Consider the following 6,000-nt stretch of genomic DNA (forward strand, 5'->3'; position numbering starts at 1 on the left):
TCAATTCTTTACTTTCAACAGCTTCTGAGTAATAGGTCAAGTCTCATTTGCTTGGGACAGATCCTTATCCAGCTTATGCTGCTGTGGTCCATTATATATTAAAATTAATTTCCTCCCTTCCGCACCATGCAATTCCCATTACATTGGATGAGAGGGATGGAGCCGTGTAAATAAATCTGGTTTAGACAAGTGCATTTCACCTCAGACTAGGTTGGCAGTTTGCAAATACCCTAGCAGGGCAGCTGAGCTAGTAGTGAGCCACACCTGTATTAAGACAGCTTAGATATTGTGTAAGTCCAACCAAAGGTAGAAGAGGAGGTGATGAGGTGTGCCAGGATGGTCGGCATTCCTGTACGGCTTCATGTAGATGTGGTGAAAAGCAGGGAGAGGCAAGAGGGAAGACTTTTGAAACTGAATAATGCACACAGTTAGATCGGGGTTCTAGAGGAGAATGTGTCCCCTTCATGGCAGGTGCTTTCCTGTGAAAACGCTGCACAAATGTAGGACTGCATCTTTGGTCTGACACTATGAGATCTCTAGATCCATATGATATGACATAAACTTTGCTCCGTTTGCACACTGTCTTCAGGTAGTTGCAAGGGTTTATTTGCATATCTATATCTCTATAAACCTTTTTCTGCTTTACATTTTATAAATGGCTATTTGCTTTAACTCATGTTTTGATCTTGTTTGAGTTAAAAATGATTTTGAGGTAATGGAGAAACAGAAAAGCAAGCACCCCTTTGGTTGATAGTGATCCTTACAGCTGAGATGCCTGAACATTTGTTCTGTTCAGGGCTTGCTCTAGTGTATTCAGAATAACTGATAAAACTGGTATTATTGTCCAGGCTTGCTTAGGAGATGGTTGCATGCGGGTCTATAGACTGAAGGCACTGACTAACACTGCTTGGCACTGGTGATAATCCCTCTGGAGCATTCTCTACAGTGTGAGAGAGATGTTCGTGAACCAGTGGAGCGTATAAGGGAAAGCAGAGGGTGGTCAGGGGATGACATTACAAATGAGGAAATGCTAATGGGGGGGTTGAGGGAAGGCAGCCAGACATGTCTCAGAGGTGCAGTACAAAAACCGAGGCATCACAAGTTGGAACAAGGGAAATTCTGATTTTACATAAAGGAAAAATAAATTTCACCATAAGAGCAGTTCAGCACTGGAGCAGATTACCCAGAGAGTTTGTGGGATCTCCATCCTTGGAGAATTTCCAGGCTCAACTGGAGAAGGTCCTGAGCAATCTGCTCTAACTTGGAAGTTAATCCTGTTTTGGACAGGGGGTTGCTCTAGGTGACCTGGTCAGCCTGAAAGACGCTGGTGTTCCCTACAGTGACCAGCCCTATGCAGCAAATCTTCTCTGCAAGTTGGTCCAGGGGCAACCCTAGTCCTGATGTGCAGATGAATTCAGGATTTGTTTACAAACAATTCTGAGGGTCGAGGGCATCTCTCTAATGTTACTTTCTCTCCATTTCTGAAAAGATGTAAGAAAAGGAAAGCGCATAAGCAGCTATGGCCTTCCTCATTTCCACAGGGAGAGAATAATGTATCGTGACCTCTTTCTATGTCTTGCCTGCTAGGCTCAGATTTTCTTTAGGTTAAGTTGATAATATTTCGCAAAGGCAAACGGCTCAGTGGAGGGTGTGGTTGTGAGGCACTTCCAGCTTCTCAGTGCCCTTCCTTGCCTGTACACCATTACGCAGCTGAAAGCCAGCTCAATGTTCTTCTTTCAGCACCTATCATCCATCTGCCGAACAAGCCACGTGCAGGTTGATTCAGGACAAAAACTGAGAGCAGGAAAATCTCTAATATAATAAGGAAACATATTTTTCAGTTCCTGCTGTTCTTTCTTATTACTCTTTTTTCCAATGTATTCACTTAACCTGCTGCCCTAATTTTGACATTTTTAATTTATCCATTAGCTGTGATTAAGATCATACTAGACTCATGAGGAGTGACTTTGCTTGCCAAGAAGCTTTCCTGAGGTATTACAGCTCTAGCAAGGAGCCGTACCTCACTGTAGTCAAGTTCAATCATTCCCAAGATGTTCATTTAGAAGAAGCTGCAAGTTTAAGTCCAACTCTTTCCTTACTAATCAAACAGTATTTGTTATGTGTATAGCTATGCAATGTAATTATTTCCTTAGTAGAAACCTGATGCACTAAAAGTCTTGCAGTAGAACGACGCAGTAGGGCAGATTTGATTAACAGTTTCCCATGTAGGTCTTGCTTTCATCATAAAGAAAACTTTACACATTCTTTGAAAAGCATGTGATACAAAGGTTTTATGAGACAGTTACGTTTTCCACAGTGTAAAAGGAAGAGTAATAGTGGATTATATATGGTCCCCTCTCTGGTGACCAGCGATAGGACACAAGGAAATGGAATTAAGCTGCATGAGGGGAAGTTCAGATTGGACATTAGGAAACGGTTCTTCCCTGAGAGGGTGGTGGGTCGCTGGAACAGGCTTCCCAGGGAAGTGGTCACAGCACCAAGCCTGGCAGAGTTCAAGGAGCGTCTGGACAAAGCTCTTAGTCATACGGTTTCGTTTTAGGTAGTCCTGTGAGGAACAGGGAGTTGGACTCAATGATCCTTATGGGTCCCTTCCAACTTGAGATATTCTATGATGCTATGATTTATATTCTAGATCTTTTTTTTCTGTCATCAGTTTCAGTGAACTCAATGTCAGAATGTTTATCATAATCTCATTGAGGGGGAGAATCAGAAGGTCCCTAAAAAACTGGTTTCTGGAAATTAGAAGTCTGTAGAAGGAAAACGAGGGCTTTCAGTGTCTTCCGAACTTGTAAAATTTTCCTTCCATACATTCCTGATAATTCTCATTGTCCTTACTGGAAACCTACTGGCTTTGCAGATTACAGGGGCTTTGATGGTCCTTTGGTCTGATCCAGTCTGCTAAGTTTTCCATCCTCAAAACTATCAAAGACCAGTCTAACAGGATTCAATGGAGACATCCAAAGGCATTTTGGATAAAAATGCTTTCAGATGCTGAACAAGTGCTTTCATATAGTAGGTGGAGAGTGCTTTAGGATTGGTGTTACATTTGTCCCAAATTGACAATAGTCACCATTATTAAGTTGTTTGGTATTTTGAGGTGACTCATATGAGCTTGTTAAATTACACTTATCTTCAAAAGAGAATGAGTTTTCAAGACAAGAGAATCTTTCTGAAGTTTTTCGTTTTGGCAATGGGCAAACTGAGATATTGTTTATCACTAGTCATTTAGAAAAATCATATCCACTTTCCATTATTGTTTGCTATTTGATAAAGTAGCTACTCAGCAGCTGAGGTTCTTAAAGTTTAATCACCTCCATGAAGCTTTGCTATCAATTCTACAGCTCTTACACAAGTCTGTAAATGTTAATTTCTTCTACCACAGGCGAGTCATTACTGTGCTTCTGAGTTCAATCTTTTCTCTACTAAAGATTTAAACCATTACAGAAGTTTACCTGGGACTGCATGGAAACCAGACATAACTCTGAGGAAAATGGAAACCATGTATAATATCTGGTTTTTATGCTTCAGCTACTAGTTCCTTTAAGGCACCTTCCTACTGTTTTTTTTCCTTTCATTGTCTTTTGAGGATAGCGAAAAAGAAAATAACATCCATAAACTTCACATTTATTCCCTTTGCCTATCATATTTTGTTAACACAATTAACATCTGCATGAATTTCAGTAATGGTAACAGTAAAGAGATGCATTTCTGTGTTCACTAGCAAAAGTTAATGAGACTCATTAGTGAATTCCTTTTTGGCTTTGTTATAATGATGAATGCCAATTAACATCCTAATCTTCAATAACTCTATAGTATTACGTATGTTCAGAATTAATGTTTTTGGAACTTGTAGACATCTTGAACACAAAAGTAAAAATAATTTCCAAAATATTGTAGGAGTCATTGACCTTTTAATAGTCCCTTTTCATAAAACTAATGTACAGGAAGATTTTCTGATTGGCTAACACAATGCTTTGTGAAAGATATTAAAAAGCCAGTGACAGGCCTAACGTGAACATCATAAAAGAAGGCATGTGGCAAGGGAGCAAGGAAATTGTCCCTGAAAGTGAAACTTAACTTTCTCTGGAGAAGTATACAATTTTATGACTAGTGGTGTCCAAATGGCCCATTTATTTAGATTGCTTTCTCTCTTTACAGAATAGTTAGTTCCTTGTTGGTGAGAAGGGCTGCTACATGCTCCCCAGTGCAATTAGTATCTATATACCAGATTTTTTTTTAATCTACTAATAGGTATGCCTCTGTGAATTGGGGTATTTTGGAGGAATGCATTTTGACCTTTTTCCGTCTAGTCTTCTTCTATTGCCTTCTTGAATACCTCCCTTTCTTAAACAGAACTGCTTATTCCATGGTTATATAAGTAAGTCTCTTCACAGAAGTTCTCTATAACTACCTCTTTACCATCTTTATGAATATCTTTTGGATTTGAGAAGTCTTAAAGGAAAAAAAGTCTATAAGTTTCCATGCATCACATGATGATGTATTCATTCTAAATTAATTTAAACTTTTTTGCTTCTAGGAACAAAGAAATCTACACTGGAGCACTAAAGAACACACAAAATTTTTAAGAAAGATTGAAGAACTTCAAGGTAAAATGCAACATGTCTTTCAATAAGCATTATAAAACTCTATAGGCTTTTCTCCTTTATCGAATTTTAATATGAAAGGAAAATTATATTCCTCTGACTAAAAAAAAAAGACGGCAGAGGAATTAACAGAGAGCTTGTGATTGTAAGCATACCATGGACTTAGCATGATCCAAGTGCTTATTTGCTCTCATTCTTCAAGTTCCTTGCAATAAGTAATTACATTCTGGTCATTTCTCTTATTTGATTAATGCGCTACATTTTTATGAAAAGCTGTTTCTGACAAACAAAAGTAAAGCCTGGCATTCACTAACTTATTTCAGTTTTGAAACAGAAAAATCTGCAACAAATTATTGGATCACTGTTTGAAAATTGAAGAATGTTCAAAAAGAGATTATAAAACTTAGTATTTTAATCTCTATAATTTATCAGTGATTTTTTCTTCAGATTCATTTCACATCCTATAACAATAACATAAGAATTGAATATATTTTTCCGAGCAGCACATCACCTCTTACTTTCATCTAGTTTCTGAAAGTAACTAAAAATTTATCTTTTATCTTTTTCTGAAACATGAAGTTTTGACCACTGCAGACAGAGATGAATTTGTTGATCTTAAGTCTCATGCTGTTTAGAAAACCCTACATTATAAATACTAAACATGAGCTTCTCATACAGGATGAGAAAAAGTTACCAGCGTTGCCTTCCTCTCTGTGGCAAACACAGGGGGAAAAAAAAAAAGCCCTGATTTTGCTTAGATATTTCCTAGCCATTTATAATACCATACTTTATTTAGCTTTTTGTCTAAAGCTCAAGAAACCAAAGCCATGAAGGAAAATCATTTCAGCTTAATACTAACAAGAAGTACCATATATTTCCTTTTAGACGATGAATGTATTTGGGACCTGAGACAGCCATTCCTCATTAGGTAATTAAGATGTGGAACACATCACTAAGAATATTTATTTTGGTAACCTCTTACTAAACAAATGTGTAATTTCAGCTTGTCTTATTTGCATGTCTGAGTGGAAAAATAAAGGAATCTGCATCTCATTTTTTTGTTTCAAATATTTACCACACAGTACTCATTAGTTAGGATAATGCAGAGTAACAAGAGTAGCAATTTGGCTCTTATCAAAGTTATTTTAGCCCTTAATAAACATCCTTAGAGAAGCAAAAACTCAGTTCCTTAGGAGAGACTGCTGTTATTAAAAGAAATTCCATTCTAAACTGTTGGCTTATGCCTTTGTGTAAGATGCTTTTGGTTAATTCCCTTTGGTGCTAAGAGAACATAGTGTTAATTTGCAGAATGTAAAATAGACAATTCAAATTCAGGAGTTCAAATACATAAAAAACCCCAACATTCTGCATACAG

The sequence above is a fragment of the Gavia stellata genome, chromosome 7 (genome assembly GCF_030936135.1).
Source record: "Gavia stellata isolate bGavSte3 chromosome 7, bGavSte3.hap2, whole genome shotgun sequence".
Classification (NCBI taxonomy): domain Eukaryota; kingdom Metazoa; phylum Chordata; class Aves; order Gaviiformes; family Gaviidae; genus Gavia; species Gavia stellata.